This window comes from Perognathus longimembris, chromosome 1 (assembly GCF_023159225.1).
Source record: "Perognathus longimembris pacificus isolate PPM17 chromosome 1, ASM2315922v1, whole genome shotgun sequence".
Classification (NCBI taxonomy): domain Eukaryota; kingdom Metazoa; phylum Chordata; class Mammalia; order Rodentia; family Heteromyidae; genus Perognathus; species Perognathus longimembris.
This window is the reverse complement of record NC_063161.1, coordinates 143,547,312-143,567,707: the sequence shown is the minus strand read 5'-3', so window position 1 is coordinate 143,567,707 and position 20,396 is coordinate 143,547,312. Positions and strand designations below refer to the sequence as shown.

At 38.3% G+C, this 20,396-nt stretch overlaps 1 protein-coding gene and 1 pseudogene across 3 annotated transcripts in view; one reads left to right on the top strand and one right to left on the bottom strand.

Moving 5' to 3' along the window:
- The window catches only part of Kiaa1958 (KIAA1958 ortholog), a 116,623-nt gene that overhangs the window by 69,300 nt on the left and 26,927 nt on the right, over positions 1-20,396 (bottom strand). The window lies entirely within an intron of this gene.
- LOC125352990 lies at positions 6,275-9,801 on the top strand (annotated as a pseudogene).

Sequence of the window (20,396 nt, the reverse complement as noted above, 5' to 3'; positions counted from 1 at the left end):
AAAACTTGCATGTTCTTCAAACAAAGAAAAACTGGCTCTTCACAGGCTCCAGCAAGACCACCTTTGAGTTCATGTAGTATCTTCACTAATAAGTGCTTTCCTGAACTTGTAGCTTTCTGCTCCAATGTTTGCCTTCTGGGTACTAGAGATTGAGAAGTGAAAATAGTCATACAGGTGACCAATAAAAATGCTAGATATCAAGCTTCCTGAGGTGGCCTTCATATGTTCTGTCACATATAGTCTCTGGGAGGATTAAATTAAGCATGGCATTCCACAGGGCAACACACTTGGAACCTTATACTTGACCTATCTGCCTTTTGCTTGAAAACAGAATAGGAGTACATTACCCAGAGAGAAATGAGGGAATGGAAAGAGAGATGTTAATCACACAATGCCACTAATGAGTTTATATAGTTATCAAGCAATAGAAAAGAATGTGGCATCTTGAATAAAATCTTTTCCTCAGCATTCAGAAAAAAGAACACTATATAAATCTGGCTATATAAATATTTGATATTATGCTTATATTAGTTTGCTAGGGTTGCCATAACAAAATACCACAAGCAGGTCCTTTAAACAAAGGAAGGTTATTTTCTCACAGTATCATTCAGCAGGACTGAATTCTTTTAAGTTTCTAGATGAACTAAGGTCTTTTACTATCTTCTCACAGCCTGCAGTCTGTGTGCACACATATCTGTCTGAATTTCCTCTTCTTACATGAATACCAGTTACACTGGGTTAGGGCCTAATCTCCAAATATAGTTATATTCTGAGGTACCAAGGATTAGGACTTATAACATGTGAGTTTGGGAGTGAGGGGCCCACAATTCAGCCTATAACAAGCTGAAAACATTTGTGAGGGGAATCTCAAAGCCATTAATCCATTTCAAATCACTTAAGACTACCATGTAGAAAATACTATGCAAGGACACTGAAGGTTCAATGTTATACTGACAAGATACATTTTATCTTTACAGGGCTTACAATATAGCAGTTCAAACTCTAAACAGAACCTGCCATAGACTATGATGGAGAAATGTACAAGGCAAAAGCACTGTGGATGATGAAATTACACAGGGCAGGGGAGTGAGAGCATTTCAGGCATGAAAATGAAGAGCACTGAGAAATATAAAAACCACATAGAAGGAGAACATGACAACCAACAACCACAGTTTCTCAATTCAAATTTCATTCTTCTCTAAGTCATCAAAAATATAGAAAGTTGCCAGCCTCAAAACAAGTTATAATTTTGGTTTCTAACTCAAAGACATTGTACTATTTGGTGCTCTGAAGTGACTTCATTCAGGAAAGACTCATTTGGAGCTTTCTTGCTCAGGCCCACCATTCACACACTGTGGAGTGTATTTTCACTTTATCTTGCCTTAATACATCTGCATATTTCACCTTAGTAAATCAGGAGAGATTAACAATACATTTGATAAACTCAGTATTTAAGACATCAACAATATCCAAATCAATGAAGGCCTAGGTCCAAGAATTGCAGCCATTGTTCTCCACAATTCACTAACAGCAAGCACATCATTAATGAAATGTTTGCTTAAAAAGGTGACTGAACCAAGCAAACATCAAATTCCTCTCAGAAGGAAGCCTGCTCTTCTAGTTCTCCACGATGTTCAACTAAGTAGAAAAGCTCCCTCTTGGCAAATGGCAGCACAAATCCTAAGTGTTAAAGTGACATATTTCAAAATGATGAGAACATTTCCATTTATATGCACAGTTCTGCTAAGTGACAAATGCCAAGAAAAAAAGGACATATCATCTCATGACTACAGACTAATACAGTACAGAAATATACACATTTAAATAGAACAGTATATAATAAGAAAAATCATACCACGATTTGGCACAAATTTATTCCTTTCTAGACATTTCATTCTTTTCCCACTCTCAATATTGTGAATTTTGGTATCAACTTCAAATATTTAATTAGTTTTAAGAATAACTGAAACAATTACCATGCAGCCAAAAGGTAACTACAGATAGTATTAGGGAACATAGGTAAAAGACACAATATGCCACAGCTATACTCTAAGAAAACTGGGCACACTTATTATTTTGTGCAAAGAGACAGATGTGGAGTAAGGCTCTGGGGGCTCATGCCTACAGTCCTAGCCACTCAGGAGGCTGAGATGTGAAGATCACAGTTTAAAGCCAGACTGTAGTCTCTCAGACAAATCATACAATCTACTATTTGGGGCTTCATAAGTGACTTTTAAGAGTCTAAATCCTCCAGGTTAATGAACTTAACCTTACACAGAATGTTTGATCGCTTAGACACTCTTCTGACTTCAGAAATAGTAAACTGAGAAACAAGATTATATATCAGAGAGCAAATGGAAAAATTTTCTTTTCCATATACTTGATGTTTCACTGCTTTTAAAAATGAAAAAGTTGGGGCTGGGGATATGGCCTAGTGGCAAGAGTGCTTGCCTCGTATACATGAGGCCCTGGGTTCAATTCCTCAGCACCACATATATACAGAAAACGGCCAGAAGTGGCGCTGTGGCTCAAGTGGCAGAGTGCTAGCCTTGAGCAAAAAGAAGCCAGGGACAGTGCTCAGGCCCTGAGTCCAAGCCCCAGGACTGGCAAAAAAAAAAAAAAGTTGGGGCTGGGAATATGGCCTAGTGGTAAAGTGCTCACCTCGTATATATAAAGCCTTGGGTTCGATTCCTCAGCACTACATATATAGAAAAAGCTGGAAGTGGAGCTGTGGCTCAAGTGGTAGAGTGCTAGCCTTGAGCAAAAAAGAAGCCAGGAACAGTGTTCAGGCCTTGACTTCAAGCCCCAGGATTGGCAAAAAAAACCCGAAAAGGTTGACTGGATACCAATGGCCCATGCCTGTAATCCTAGTTATTCAAGAGGCTGAGATCTGACAATAGTGGTTCAAAATCAGGCAGAAAAGCCCTCAAGATTCTATCTCCAATTAATCAGCCAGACTGGACACATGACTCGAGTGGTAGACTACTAGCCCTGAGTAAACAAGGTCAATGAGAGTCCTAAATTCAAGCCCTGGTTCTTGCACACACACACACAAAAAAAACAAAAAAAACCCATTTATTAATTTATTCAACACTGGTAAGTAAACACCTATTTTCTTCCAAACACCGTGTTCAGTGTTAGGGATGCAGCACTAAATAAGACAGATATAGCCCCTAATCTCACCAAATATATCACTGAATATATCCAGAATCTCAATCTGCCCAAAGGAGAAACAAGTCATGTAAAATTCTTTACATGAGATCTCAGGATAGTGAATTGTCTGAAGCCTCAGAATTTCTTTCTGAATTAACCAAAATGCCAAGATGAGGTGAGAGACTCACAAAACAAGCCACTTGACCTCCCAATTTCCCTCTATTTTGAGTAAAATTAAACTCTTGCCATTTTGCAGATGGTGACCCTACTAAACTCTCAGCCCTCATATACAATACTGTTTCTATTAACAAAATAGTAAACTGCAGAGTATTATCACCTACAAGTTTGAAAATACACTAAATTACCCTATAGCAAAAGGAAGAAATGTGCCTCTTAGGTACACCCTAGAGGAATTTGTGATCTGATCGGAGGGTATCTACCTCTCAACATGGTTATGAATGTTAAATAAGAAATTTTGGCAAACAGTAGAGTATCTGGTTTATTAAGAAGAAAGATCTTGATTTCTAAATGGCCTAGAAACTCCATTCTCAACTGACCCCATTTCAAGGGCTCTATTCCATATCTGAATTAAAATGCATTAATAAATTTGGGTGTCAGCACTCTCACTTGCTAAAATTTCCTTTTTTACAATATTTGTCTTAAGGAAGAACATAGGTGTTGCTTGAAAGCCACAAACTAATGATCATAATCGTTTCATCAAAAAGGACTAAGAAATTCCAGCACTCAGAAGGGTAAATTCAAAGCCAGCCTGGGCTACACAGCAACAGTACAGAAAAAACAGAAGGAAAAAAAAGACTGAGAAATGTATATGTTCACCAAAAGCACAAGAATGTTAAGAGTAGTTTTAATTTTAACCCAAACCTGGAAACAGTCCAAAATTAGAATACATTGAAATTTTATGGTACATTTATACAGTAACAACCAAAACAGAACATATGCCAGGTGTCAGTGGCTCATGTCTATAATCCTACTCAGGAGGCAATCTGAAATCCATGATTCAAAGCCATTCCAGGAAGGAAAGTCTGTGAGATTGTTATCTCCAATTATCCACCAGAAAACTGGAAGTGGTGCTATGGCTCAAAGTGGTAGCGTTCTAGCCTTAAGCAAAAGACCTCAGAGACAGTACCCAAGCCCCAAGTTCAAGCCTCACAACCAACCAACCAAAAAAGAAAAAAGATCTAAGCTATTTTTGCTTAGAACTATTTGCTAGGAGCCAATTCATAAATAGACCAATTCATTGACTATATCAAATTTATACTTTTTCTTTACTTTTTGAAGCTGTCAGTGAAATTTTAGTACATTGATTCATATCAGTATCTTAAGAATTATTTATTTACCTTGTAAAAAGTAGAGTTGTAAGCTAATCTTATTTATATTCTTTTTGAATATATTTAATAAGTGAGAATATATTCTTTATAATGATTATATTCATGAATATATCCTTATGAATACAATCATGAATACATTCTTCTCTGCCCTGTTGGGAAAAATTTTAATACAGTCTAAAATTAATGAACATGAATACATTCATGAACATTTTTATAAGTTCATATTCATATTCATGAGCTATGCTCTTGACCATATTGGGACATTTTATAACTCAGTTTAAAATTTAATGAATATCAATATATTCACTAGGAATATATTCATATTTTCATCAGCATATATTCATATTCATGCCTATATTCTTGACCATATTGGAAAATTCTGAACTTAGTTTAAAATCTGATGAATATTAATATATTCATTAAGAGTACATTCATAAGAATATACTCATATTCCATATTCCAGAAAAGAATACTTATAATTGACAAAATGAACACCCCTTATAGAAGGACAAAGAATACATTTGCCTATTTTTGGTAAATGTGTAATTCCTTGTAGCCTTCTCTAAGCACATATCAGCCCCAGAATTTACCCAGTGAAACTCATTTCAGCACAGACACTGTGGCATCTTATTTTTCTTGTTTTACTATAACACAATGACTTGGGATATAATGAGGACTCACAGGTTCTTTTTCCTGAACATTGAAACTTCAGTTCTACCACATGATCATCACTGTCTATCTTCTGCTATCATTTCTAGTTTTTTGTTTTTGTTTTTGAGGGAATGGGTTGAACTTAAGGCTTCCTGCTTGCTAAGCAGGTTCTCTATCGCTTAATTCATACCTCTGGCCCCTTTTTGCAGAATCTCAGTTTATGCTCAGACTGGACTGGGCTGCAATCCTACGTGTGCTTCCCTGTGTCAATGGAGTTGACAGGTGCCAACCAGTGCCTCCAGCTACTGTGCTTCTTATGTAGATACGCACCACCAGGTCCAGTCACTGGTTTTAGATGGAGTCTCATAAACCTTTTTATGCCCAAGTGGCCTTCAACCTTGATTCCCTCATGTTCACCTCCTGAGTAGTTAGGATTATAAGCTTGAGGCACTATTCATTTCTGTCCAAATGTTTACATGTTTTAACACAAAATGTATAAAACTATTTCAAAGAATTTTGTGAAAGGATAACTAAATTTTATTACACTAATTGTAGGTTCTAGTGAAATGGTCACTATTAAGAAAGATGTTGTAGTTTAGCACAACTCTTATCATTTTAGTGTACTGATCAATCCAATTATGAAGACTTAATGGGCATTCTGCTAAAAGGTACACAAGCCTATGTAGGCACAGGCAAGTTTACACAGCACACAGTGGCACACCAGCAGATTGGAAGAACTAATCCCACTAACACCACGAGATGAGAATACATGAATGCTGACCCAGTTTTTTATGTTGCAACCTAACTCTAGAGCTGGAGTTACCAGATGCTGTGGTAATCTCTCCACTAGTTTATGAAAACAGACCACTGACCCTCTGGAAGCAGCCAGCAATTGACCAACCCTAGACCCTATGCTCTCACATATATTTACTTCCCAGCAATAGAAAGGATAAGAGATAGGGTACCAGCTATTAGAGGCAAGGAATTTTTCCTCTGACTTAATCAAAGACAAAAACAAGTCCCTTTGTGTGACTGTAAAAAAGGGATTGTTTCAGGGCACAGTGGGGGGAGAGCTGCTGGGGGAAGAATATAATCCAAGTATGTTATATATGAATAGCATAATGGAACGCACTAAAATTGTTAAAAGTAAGAAAGAGGGGTGGGTACTGGTGGCTCATGCACAGGAGGCTATGATCTGAAGATCAAAGGTCAAAGCCACCCCGGGCCAGAAAGTCCTTCAGATTCTTATCTCCAATAAACTACTCAAAAAAAAAAAAAAAAAAAAAAAAGCTGAAAGGTGGAGCTGTGGCTCAAGTGTTAGAGCCTAGCAATTAGCCAAAAAGGAGTTCGTGAGTTCAAGCCCTGGACCAGCACACACAAAAAAAGATGAATATAGATAGATGAGGCAAATGTTCACCAAAACTGTGACCTACATTGAAAAATGGCCTAATGCTAATAAAGTCTTTTGGAAAAAAAAAAAAAAGTCCCCTCAAATATCTCCTTTAATTTTGTTAATAGTATGGTTTGCTTTATTTCATAACAATTTAAAAATCTTTACCAAAAGTAAACTTCATCTTTAATTGAAATGTTTTTGCAAATTATTTGAAGACTGGAATTTATTGGGATGACCCATCTCAAAGACAACAGTCTAAAATAATCTACCTGGCAACTTCTAAGCAAGCCTAAGTCATTAACTCAATTCACTTTTTCAACATCACAGCAGTTAAAAAAATGATAATTAGTAAACAATGCTGGTATTTTAAATCCTGATAGGTCCCCCAAGTATCTACTGATGCCATCAGTCTCTTAGAAAGGACTGGAGGCTGAGAAGCAGCAGCAGCAGCAGTGGCACCAGGGCCCAGGCTCTGCTCCCAACTTTAGGGTCCTCAGTCTTTAACTATGCTCCTGTTGAGCATATGAGGTTCAAGGTTCTAAGAATTAATTTTGTCACCTAGATCCATTTCTGTGTATAACTGATGTGAGAATCCATTTGATGCGGGCTTCAATAAATGAATTAAGATATATAGAACAGTCTGTAAACTTTAATGATATTTTTACTCTAAAAATAGCAATTTGTCCAACAGATAACTCAGAAAAACAACCTTGATTATGGTATGATTTTTCTAACTTTCAGTATCTAAAATGAAACAAACCAGTACCCTAACAAAATCTCTGTAGAATATGCTCTCTTTCCCTAAAAAAAAAAAAAAAAAGCTAGCTAGGGATGTAGCTCAGTGGTAGAAAAATTAATTGCTTGACATCTCTAAGGTATGGTGGCACATGCCTATAATTCCAGCAGTTAGGATGCTGAGGTAGTGAAGCAAGAGAGTCATGAGTTTAAGACCAGTCTGGGCTATAAAGTGAAATACCATCTCAAAAACTAAAAACAAACAAAATCCATTTTCTTCATTAATCAAGTAATATGTGTTGATTTATTTTTACTTAGAAAACAGAAAAAGAGTATCACATCATCTAATAGATATCACTACTAACATAGTTCCATCTGGTCTTTTACTGAACTTAGGACCACAGTTTCTTTTCATCTATTTAATTAATTTATTTTGTGCTGGTCCTAGGGCTTGAACTCAGTGCCTGCGAGCTGTCCCTAAGCTTCTTTTGTTCAAGGCTAGCATCTGCCACTTGAGCCACAGCTCTACTTCTAGCTTCTTTAGATAGTTTATTGAAGATCAGAGTCTCAGGGTCTTTCCTGCCTGCCTTAGAATGGAGATCTTCAGATCTCAGTCTCATGAGTAGCAAGGATCACCAGTGTGAGCCACTAGTGCTCAGTTCACTGATTTCCTGTTCTTATTGTTGTTGGTTTGGGGATTTGGGTTTTTGTTTTGTTTTGTTTTGTTTTTGGTGCTAGTCCTGAGGCTTGAACTCACAGCTTGGGCACTGTCCCTGAGTTTTGCTGCTCAAAGCTAGCACTCTGCTAATTGAGACAAAGCTTCCACTTTTGGCTTTTTTGGTATTTAACTGGAGATAAAGAGTCTCATGGACATTCTTGTGTGGGCTAGCTTAAAATCATGATCCTCAGATCTCAGTGACCTAAGGAGCTAAGATTACAGGTGTGAGCCACTGGCACCTGGCTTCACAGTTTCCTTTTAGATGCAGCTGTAATCAAGCCAAATATTACTGTTTATTCCTGTTATCTGAAGCACTTTCGATGTTGTTTCAAAGCCTCATTACTGTGTTATTTCATCAGCTGTAACTCATAAGAAGCGGAACATAAAATATATAACGGAATTATACAGTTCCAAAACAGTCTCTGAAATATTTAGTTAGAAACAAATATACTAAGAATTTCAGGATTCTAAAAGCTAAACTTAATTTCTGGCAAGTATGAGTGGTAATTACAACCAAAAGCCAAATATTGTGGGGTCCTTTTTTTAGACTAAGCACTTTTATAATCACTGAACACTTCTAGCATAAGGATATGTGTTCAGCTATTGGCAATGTGTTCTTGAAAGCCAAAGAAACGTAAAAATTCTCCAATATGACTTGCAAATCCAAAGTTATAGTTGAACAAACTGAAAATACAAAACTCTTGTCATAAATGCAACCTTTTGGGGAGGATTACTGGGGTTTGAACTCTGGGCCTTGCACTTGCTAGGCATACTCTCCAGGCAGGCCATGCCTCTATCCTTCTTTCTTTAGGTATTTCTTGGATAAGGTTTCCCATTTGTGCCTGGGTCAGCCTGGATGGTAATCATCCTATTTATGCTTCCTGCATATCCCCTAAGGTGATAGGTATGTGCCACCACACCCAACTTGGTATTGTTCAAGAAGGGATCTTATCACCAGTGTGATTAACCCAGCCCTGGACAAGTACTTTCCGTCAGACTCCGGGGTGCAGATCATAGTGGAGCCAGGCAGATACTATGTTACATCTGCCTTCACACTTGCGGTTAATATCATTGCCAAAAAAAAAAAAAAAAATCGTCTGGAAGGAGCAGAGCGGCTCTGATAATGATGATAATGAGCTGAATGAGCAGACATTCATGTATTACATAAATGATGACTATACGGATCCTTCAACTGCATCCTTTATGATCATGCACATGTAAAGACCCTGCTGTAGAACAGTCCCAAGCCCGATGAGAAGTACTACTCCTCCAGCATTTGGGGGACGCCCACGTGCGATGGCCTTGATCGCATCATTGAGCTCTGGGGCCTGCCTGAGATGCACGTGGGTGACTGGATGCTCTTTGAGAACATGGGTGCCTACACTGTTGCTGCTGTTCCAACTTTCAATGGCTTCCAGAGGCCGACTATCCACTACATGATGTGATGGCCCATGTGACAGCTCATGCAGCAAGTCCAGAAGCACGGCTTTCAGCCCGGTGGAGGAGGAGCAGGACATTAGCGTGCTGCACCTGCCTGGAGCGGCGACCCGCGGCCTGCACTTCTGCCAGTATCAATGTGTAGAAACTTCCTGTATCTAACAAATGCAAGTGTAGCTTGAATTAAGGGATTTGGGGGACCACTTAACTTAATTATTTGCTAGTTTTGACCTCTTTGTAAGAATAGGGCTGGCACCGATGCAGCAATAACAGAAGACTAGGAGATGGGGGTCACACTTTTTTGTGTTCCTATGGAAACTTTGCATATTTGTTTTCTATGGATTTTTATTCACTTTTCCAACATCCTATAATGAGTGCCCCTCAGCTGCCAAGCAAGCAATTGTAGCTGCAAGCATTTGTAGCTTGTACAATGGCAGCAAGGGCCAGAAGCTTCGTGTTGGGACCTGTTTTGAAAATAAATTATCTTGGAATAATGAGAAAAAAAAAAAAGGGATTTCAGAAACTTGGGCTACAATGGCCTCAAATCCTTGATGTTCCTGGTTTCTATTTTCTGCATACCCATAATTACTGGCCTGAACCACTATGCCGACCATACTATAATATTTATTCTGAGAAAATCCAACTACGTGTGCTTTTACCTATGAGAAAGATCCACATAAATCATTATAGCAAAAAATTAAATAAAATAGTCATGTTGGGTTCCTATGGCTCATGCCTGCAATCCTAACTATTCAGGAAGCTAAGATCTGAGAATCATGGCTCAAAGTAAGCCTGTTTTGGAAAGTCCAAACCACCACAAAAGCCAGCAAGTGGAGCTGTGGCTCAAGTGGTAGAGTGCTAGACTTGAGTAAAAAAGAGCTCAAGGACAGTGTCCAGTCCCTGAATTCAAGCCCCCCTAAAAATAAAACAAATAAAAATAATATATTGAAAAAATTTCCTGATTCATACATGCACATCAAATTCTATTTGAATTTTCAAATTCTACATGAAATTACTGAGGGGACATTTAAATTTTCAAATACAGCTGAAGACTTAATAGTAGCAGAAAATCAGGAAGTGAATGCTCCAAAAAGCAAACAGATATGCCAAAGCCCCAATGACTAACACTAGAACAATTTAAACAACCAAATTAAGTAATATTGAGTAATAAATATCCAAGGATCTATATTGATATAAAGAAATGATTGAAAAAGTAGAAAAAAAAGGATGTTACTGTGTATAACAATTCCAGTAATTTATGTAAATGCTACCTTAAGGTGAAGTGTGTGACTCTTTGGCCATGAAGTGTAGGCTGCTTCTTTTCAAAAACAAGTAGGTATGGTAAAAATACAGTGCAAATCAGTCTAATTCCATGCCAGCTTCTTGATCAAGGCATCCACAGTGATAATTCTTGATGTCTTGATGTACCATTGACATGACATGGGTAGAATGGCATTTTAAACTGTATTCTTGTTCCAAGAACCTGTCTAGCTAGGAGAAAAATATCAGGCAAGTCAAAATTGAGGGACATTTTATGTTCTATAAACTACCAGCAAAACTCTTTAAAACTGTCAAGATCATCAAAAACAAATCTGAGGGCTGGGGATATGGCCTAGTGGCAAGAGAGCCTGCCTCGTATACATGAGGCCCTGGGTTCGATTCCCCAGCACCACATATACAGAAAACGGCCAGAAGTGGCGCTGTGGCTCAAGTGGCAGAGTGCTAGCCTTGAGCAAAAGGAAGCCAGGGTCAGTGCTCAGGCCCTGAGTCCAAGGCCCAGGACTGGCCAAAAAAAAAAAAAAAAAAAAAAAACAAATCTGAAAAGGGGCCACAGTTCAGAAGAATCTAGATTTGCTGAACTAAATATAATAAATATAACTCTGGACAAAAAAGGGACACCAAGTAAAAACTAAAAGTATTTTAATAAAGTATAGGCTTTGGTTCCTAGTAATATGCTAGTATTGGTTCATTAGTTATAACAAATGCATTATAATAATTTAAGATTTTAATAATAGGAAAAGCAAGTGTGGGCGCCGGAAAACTCTGATCTCTATCTCAATTTTTCTCTAACTCAAAAACTGTTTGAAGTTTATATATAACATATTTACATATAATGTTTGGTTGAATACTCTATATGCCATTGTTAGATCATCACGGGTCACTCAACCAATGCTTTTGAATTACGTAAATAAGCCATTTTTGTAACATGTTTTGCTTTTATTTCTTATTATTCCATCTGCCAAAAATGTTATAAAGGGAAAGTATCACTTATTTCTCATCAAGAAATAAGCAAACATTCATTAAAAGACTCATTTAACATTTATTATTTCTTTACCACAATCCAAAAATGATACTGAGTTCTGGGAACTTAAAATTGTTTAAACACATTAAATAGTTTAAGTCAGAGGAAGGAAGTTGAGGGATGGTGATAAGCAGATAACAATACATATAAAATGGGTTAAGTATGAAGTACTTGCTTTGGTATCATGAAACATTTTTTTTTCTAGTCCTGGGGTTGGGACTCAAGGCCTGAGCACTGTCCCTGGCTTCTTTTTGCTCAAGGCTGGCACTCAATCACTTGAGCCACAGTGCCACTTCCAGCTTTTTCTGTTTATGTGGTACTGAGGAATCAAACTCAGGGCTTCATGCATGCAAGGAAAGCACTCTACCATTAAGCCATATTCCCAGCCCCCATTGTGAAACATTTTATCAGGAGTGTCTAACACTGCACTGGATGTTACAGTATGTAGGATTTATAAGCAAAGAAAAGCAAGCAGACTACAAAACAACTGATATAAGGGAAAATGGGGAAAACCTGTCACCTGGAACATTAAGTCCTGGGCAAAGCATAATGATGGGTGGTGCTTGAATGGGCCACATCAGGCCATCAAGAAGTCTGGAGGGGGCTGGGGATATAGCCTAGTGGCAAGAGTGCCTGCCTCATATACACGAGGCCCTAGGTTCGATTCCCCAGCACCACATATACAGAAAACGGCCAGAAGCGGCGCTGTGGCTCAAGTGGCAGAGTGCTAGCCTTGAGCGGGAAGAAGCCAGGGACAGTTCTCAGGCCCTGAGTCCAAGGCCCAGGACTGGCCAAAAAAAAAAAAAAAAAAAAAGAAGTCTGGAGGGCCAGGGAGTGCTGAGGATATAAGAGGGGGCAAGAGAATGGTAAGATGATGACTTGATCAGATCCTGTCTCTCCAGAGTCAAAGTAGGAAAAAGACTAGACAGAATAGTCAGTGTGACACTATGGAAGTAGATCAGGCAAAGACGGTGAATTGTAGCAGTAAGAAAGGGGCAGAGTTAAGAGCTATTTAGAGGGTATTACAGGCAGATTTGGCACTTATTAAGTATGAGAACCATGCCTCTTAACTCATTTTCCCATTCCATCTCTTGTCTTCAAACACCTCCTATCACAGCAGACAGAAGTATCTTTTGGAAAACATAAAAAAGATCATCTTATTCCCAGTTTAAAATTTTCCAATGGCTTCTAATTACATATGCCAGAATTAAACTCTGTAGTCTCTAAAAGGCAATGTAATCAAGGTTCTGCTTTCTTCTCCAAGTCCATCTTGTGCTGCCCTCTTCCAACCACACTGCTTTTCTTTCAATTCCTTCCTGTTTTAGAAAGCCAACAGCTCCCACTATCTAAAATGCTTTTCTCTTATTTGTTGCATGATCTCTACTGAAACGTTAACTCCTAAGAAGTCCAAACCAGGGCTGGGGATATGGCCTAGTGGTGAGAGAGCTTGCCTTGTATACATGAGGCCCTGGGTTCGATTCCCCAGCACCACATATACAGAAAACAGCCAGAAGTGGCGCTGTGGCTCAAGTGGCAGAGTGCTAGCCTTGAGCAAAAAGGAAGCCAGGGACAGTGCTCAGGCCCTGAGTCCAAGGCCCAGGACTGGCAAAAAAAAAAAAAAAAAAAAAAAAAAGAAGAAGTCCAAACCAAACCAAATCTCCACTGCAGCACCCAGTTTTTCTTCACATTTAAGGTAACTGGCAAGTAAGATTGATTGTTACTGCAAGCAGATTACCACTGCTCATGAAGGAAATTAGCAAATATCTTACCACTAGCAAACTGTCACATATTTATTTTTCTCATATAGGATTAAATTCTTAATCCTATTATCTGGTCATACCATTTTGGCCAATCAATCAATTCATTATCTTGTGTCACGTGTGTTGAACAATGTTCTGTATATTGCTGAATCATTAATATCCAAAGCTAACAGTACAGTAAGCAATGCCAGAACATAGCTTACGTAACACAAATATTTCTACACAAGGAAAAATAGAATATTTTAGTACTATGCATGGAGGGTCATTATGAATGGCAAAATGACAAAAAGAAAAAAAATGTATACAAATGCTAAAACAAGACGGCAGAGTACTCTCTTGCTCTAATTCAGCTGAGGACCTGTGAATCATGCTGCTGACCATTTCCTTACTGAAATGGCAAGAGAGCTGGGGAAGACTAAATTGGGGATTATAATTGTAGTGTTTAGAGGGATTCAAAATAATGACAACACATAGTAAGATCAACTGTATTTGACAAGCATTATTTACTTTATAATTTGCAAACACGCATCCGGCACACAGCAGGCATTCAATAAATACTTAAAAACAACAAATAAATGTATAAATGTTTAAAAATTGGTATGTATATATAAGCCTAAAAAGCAGTCATAAGGAGAAGCTAAGATAAAAATGGCAGAGTAAGTAATCATGAATGTGGTTGTTTATGGAAAAAGAAGTTGAACGAAGTGCAAGGATAGGTAATTAGGATGCTTGGAGAGGCCTTTCTGAATAGGAAATTCCTAAGCTGACAACTAAAAAGAGCAAAGAAGAAAGTTATGTAAAGCAGAATGTAGAAAATTTAAGGCAAAGAAGACAGTAAATGTAAAAGATACAAATAGGAAAGTATCTAATGGCTAAATGCTCTTATCTGAAAGTTCAAATAAAAGGTCAGTACCAAACATTAGTGTCTAAATAACTTCATTAAAAAAGACTTTCAAGAGCTTGTAGAAAGCAGTTAACTTCAACTTTTTTAAACCTGAGGACTGTGCAAAGCAATTTTTTTATTGACACTTAGTAACTACATGAATTTTGCAGTACACATTTTAACCTTCACAATGATGAACACATCATCATTGTAATCTACAAAGCTTATGAACTCTACAAACATTAACAATAAATCTATTCTCCCAGATCGGGTGATAAGTACATTTCTTTCCTTTTGCTAAATATCATCTGTTCCCCCTTTCTCATTCCCTCTCATCACTGCCTTGAGTTGCTTAGTTCACTTTCGTCAGTGTTCAGTGCAGCTGTTGGTCCCCTCTGCTGTATTTTTGCCATTCATTCTGTGCCCTCCTCCCAGCTTCCCTCCTATGTGCATGTATATACACCATGTATGAGGTAAAGAATATAAAGTCATCTAAAAACGATAAGGCAGATTAAGAAGAGGTCCTTTGTTTCCTTATCTTTGGAGTTCTATCAGTCTGTATATTATTTTATGTACATATGAAGAAGTGCTTAGGTCTTATATTTGGTGCTTTTCTCCCAAGACTGTCCTCTTTTGGTCTCACTGTGTATTGGTATCTTGAGTCCTGTTTACTTTGCATTTTAAATCCAACATCCACATATCAGGGAGACCATGCCATTTGTCTCTCTGGTCTTGTCTTATCTCACTCAACATGATTTGTTCTAGTTCCATCCATTTCCCTGAGAATGCCATTGCTTTATCCTTTCTAATGGTTGTGTAAAATTCCATTGTATATAGATACCACATTTTAAAAAATCTATTCCTCTGTAGTGGGGCATCTGGGTTATTTCCATATCTTGGCTATTGTGAACAGTGCAGCAATGAACATGGAGGTGCAGGTGTCCCTGTCGTACCGGGATTCCTATTGCTCAGGGTAGATGCCTAAGAGTAGTATGGCTGGGTCATAGGGTATGTCTATGTTTAGTTTTCTGATGAACCTCCAGACTGCTTTCCAGAGTGGTTGTACTAGTTTACATTCCCACAAGCAGTGCAATAGGGTTCCTCTTTCTCTGCATCCCTACCAGCATTAGTTGTTGTCTGAGTTCAGAATATAAGCCATTCTGACTGGGGCAAGGTGGTATCTCAGGGTTGCTTTTATTCGCATTTCCATTATGGTAAGGGATGGTAAACATTTCCTCATGTGTTTCTTTGCTATTTTTACTTCTTCTGATCAGTCTATCTTTAGCTCCCTTCCCCATTTAATGATTGGTTTATTAGTTTTGGGAGGGATTAGTTTCTTGAGTTCCCTGTATATGATGGGTATTAGGCCTTTGATAGATGGCTGGTGAATATCTTTTCCCATTTTGTTGGCTGTCTTTCTAGTTTAGAAGTTATGTCTTTAGCTGTGTAGAAACCTTTTATTTTAATACAGCCCCATTTGTCGAGTCTCTCTCCAATCTGTTTGTGCCCCTGAGACTCTGTTCAGGAAGTTCCTGCCTGTGCCTATAAGTTCTAGTGTCTCTCTTACTCTGTTCTGCATTTGTTTCAGAGTTTTGGATCAAAGCAAATTCTTATCATAAAACTCCACAAAACAACTGAAATACATACTCAACACTACTATGGTTTAAATATCCCCTCTAAAATGCATAGTGTAGGGGTTAGGGATTTAGCTCAGTGGAAGAACACTGAGTTCAGTACTCAGCTCTGCAAAACAAACAAACAAAAAAAACTTGTTAAGATTTAATTGCCATTTTAACAATATTGAGAAGAGTGATCAAATCAGAAGAGCTCTGTCCTTTTGAAGGCAAAGGGTTGAAAAGTTCACACTCCCTGGCACTGGGCATATTGGCTCTTGCCTGTAATCACAACTACACAGGAAACAAGTATCAGGAGGATCACAGTTCAGGCATGAAAAGGCAAAAACACCACATCAGATCTGAAAAATAACTAAAGCAGAAAAGGGATAGAGCATGGCTCAAGAGGTAGAGCACCAGCCTAGCAATCATGAGTCCCTAAATTCAATCCCCAGTGCCACCCCCCCAAAAAAGGAAGAAAGTTCACACACATATGCTCTCTCACATTCTGCCTTCAAGAAGACCCTTTCTAGATGTTGATATCTTGACATTGGGCTTTCCAGTCTCCAAAACTGTGAATAAGTTTCTGCTCATTCTAAGTTACCCAGTTTCAGGCATTCTGTTACAGTGGTACAAAGTAGAATAAGATAGATAACAAGAACCCTGCCAGCCAATGATATGGATGGGGCTGGAGAGTTCATTAATAGGGGATATAGCAGAACATAATAAAGAACATAAAACTTTCCAACTTTCCTACTTCCAATGACTAGAATCATAACAACCCAAAACCCCTTTGTCTTCTTCCTTCTCTGTGCTCAGCCACATTCAATACATTGAGATCTGTTCACATTTTGATTATGCTGTGTAATCAAGTTGGCAAAGCAGTAACAATAATCAAGGACAAGATGTAACTTTCTCATTCAGAGGAAATAAAATTGTGGAATCCTGTGAGGACTAGAAAACTTCATAAAAAAGAAATATGCAACAAATTCTCCTTCACATAATAGGTACTAGGCAAAATTACTTTTATATATGAATAATTACAGCAATAAACACCAATAAAGCAGGAGTAATGGCATCAGTAGAAATAGCAAAATTATTCAAGCAATGAACAGACCACTGGTGGTCCCCAGAATCAGGCTACCTCACCATTACTAGGAACATACTATTATGAATAAATGAAAATGACAGGATATGCTCATTTCTTCAAGATTTGTATATTTACAGGGAAGTCAACTGCTGTGGATTCCAGGAGAGAACATGCTCTCCTGTATTTCCAGTGTTTATGTTCCTGAGAGGATGGGTAACAGGTGACTGATTAGAAATAGAGCAGAAAAACTCAATAAACTAAATGTCAACTGGTGACTGGCAGAGTTAAAACATTACCAGATTTAGAATGTAGAATACCTACCAAAACCTTCACTGCTAAGACCATTTCTGATATAACAGTTAAAGAGTCAATATACACCAAGCCTTACATCCAACAGGTTATAATCCCATGTGGAGGAAACTCTATAGAAATCAAACACAAGGCAAGTCTGTACAAAGACAGTAAGGTCCAAAGACGATAAATCAGCTAGTTCAGAATATGAATAAGGGGGCTGGGGATATAGCCTAGTGGCAAGAGTGCCTGCCTCGGATACACGAGGCCCTAGGTTCGATTCCCCAGCACCACATATACAGAAAACGGCCAGAAGCGGCGCTGTGGCTCAAGTGGCAGAGTGCTAGCCTTGAGCGGGAAGAAGCCAGGGACAGTGCTCAGGCCCTGAGTCCAAGGCCCAGGACTGGCCAAAAAAAAAAAAAAAGAATATGAATAAGGATTTTTATGATTTAAATATTAAAGTGATTAGTTCTCAAATCACCCTTTTACTCACTGTATTGACCAAAAGCACAGAATACTGATATATACATATATATATATATATAACAGCCAAATAGAATTTTATTATTATTTTTGAGAAGATGCAATTCTAGGTTATCACAATGACAAGCTCTGATATTTTTGGAGGCATCGACAGCACTTCCTAACAGCAACTCAAGGCCTAACTGGAATCCTTAAAGACTTGCTAGAGCTGACCACCAAAGTTCTTGCCCACTATGCACAAGGCCCAGGACTGCAAATAAAGAAACATATTGATTTAAAGTTTAAAAGGGTAAATATAATTCCTTTATAGCTATGGATAAATGTTTTATTCCTTAGCAAGATTAAAAGAGTAAATTAGTTCACTAAAATGGCAGCAAGGGGCTGAGGATATGGCCTAGTGGCAAGAGTGCTTGCCTCGTATACTTGAAGCCCTGGGTTCAAGTCCCCATCACCACATATACAGGAAAAAGCCAGAAGTGGTGCTGTGGCTCAAGTGGTAGAGTGCTAGCCTTGAGCAAAAAGAAGCCAGGGACAGTGCTCAGGCCCGGAGTCCAAGCCCCAGGACTGGCAAAAATTAATTAATTAATTAATTAATTAAACAAATAAATAAAAACAAAAATCTGTCAATGAATGGTCACTGTCCCTTGGCTTTTTTACCCAAGGCCGGGGCTCTACCATTTGAGCCAAAGCTCCATTTCCAGATCTTTGGTGGTTTAATTGGATAGGAGTCTCACAGACTTTCCTGCTTGGGCTTGCTTTGACCCTTGATCTTCAGATCTCAGCCTCCTGAGTAGCTAGGATTTCAAGCATTTGGCTTTATGATTTGAAATGAACTTTAAAAAAAATAAATAAAATGGCAGCAAAAGGGGCTGGGAATATGGTCTAGTAGTAGAGTGCTTGCCTCATATACATGAAGCCCTGGGTTCGATTCCTCAGCACCACATATATAGAAAAAGCCAGAGGTAGTGCTGTGGCTCAAGTGGTAGAGTGCTAGCCTTAAGCAAAAAGAAGCCAGAGACAGTATTTAGGCCCCCCCCAAAATGGCTGCAAAAGCCTTCTGGATATGTGGTGGTAAAGGGAGTACTGGGATTTGAGACAAAAAAGAACAATGGCATGAAAGTAAGAATAACTCAAAAATATTTGCAATGCATTTGTGCTAAGACTGTAGTTGTGCTAAATTACCTACAAACTGCAGTGCTCCCTTAATTATGAATCTTACTCAAGAGTCCTATCACAAATCGAGTATGTGGTTTGCCTGTTATTTACACTGTCCATTTGGGGCATAAATGAAATATGCAAGCACTTCTAGGAATACAACTCATGTGGTGGTCCAGGAATAAAAAGTCATCAAATCCAAGCCAGGACTATCTCTTCAGAATGTTCAAATAAAACAACACGTGAAAAAATTAGACTAAAGCTGATAACAATTTTTATTTAAGGCAAAGTTTCTAAAACCACATGTCTACAATATGAACATGTTTACAATGGGGGTAGGTATCTGGGGGAAAAAAAATCTCACCATCTCACTAGGACCATCCTTTATTCCTAGCATCGAAAATTCTGATGTAACTTCTCTCAAACTAGCAGTCAGCTATGCAGAAAAGACATGTTTCTAATGGGTGGCTATGATGGTGGGCGGTGATGATGGTAGGAGCTGTGTTGCCGATAGAAAAGACACTGTCCAGCTTCAGTTGTCATCACACAGTCTGATATCTTGCCAATTAATGCAGGCCATTCCTATCTGTTAACTTGGGGATACTTCCTGACATTGGAGTTTTAGGCACAAGAGCAACTCCAAGGATTCCATGTGGAATCTAGCCATTCACTTCAATACAATAAATAAAGAGATGAATAATGGTGAAGGTCAGAAAAAGGAGATTTAATTAACAAGGCATGGGTATGCCTTGAGAAGAAGCAAAGTATGTACTTTTGCCCATCTTCAGGATATAGATAATGACTATGTTTAAAAGAGGAAGACTTGGGGTAGGGGGCAAAAGATACACATAATTTATTAAACAATCCTAGGCCAAGTGCTATACATTTGAGGGAAGCAATCTGGTCACAAGGTGATCTGTCCTCCACATGCTTTACTTTGTTTTTCCTTGGGGACAGTTTCCTCAGTATCTAGTCAATGAGTCCTGTTCTTCCAGGATTCTAATCACTGAAAAGTGACTACAAGGAAACAACGTCTCAATGCAAAGGACACAGATATAAAGTAGAGATAATTAATGCTTTTAGTAAAAGCAGTTTCTAAGTACCTGTTATATCTCCACCATTGCTCTAAAAGCAATTTGAGCCAAATGAATTCAAATTTCCCCTGCACCTACTGTAAACAAGACTGTATATCAGGGTTTCTGTGAATGAACTCCTACAAAGGTACTTCTGATCTAGGGCTTTCGTACATCCAGGGCTGGTAAGGGTGCTGAGCTTAAACCAAGATCAAGCAATAAATAAGTAAATATGGTCATTAGGTCTATGAAAGTCAGGGCCCACGGCCAAGGTAAGAAATGGAAATGACTATATATATATATATATATA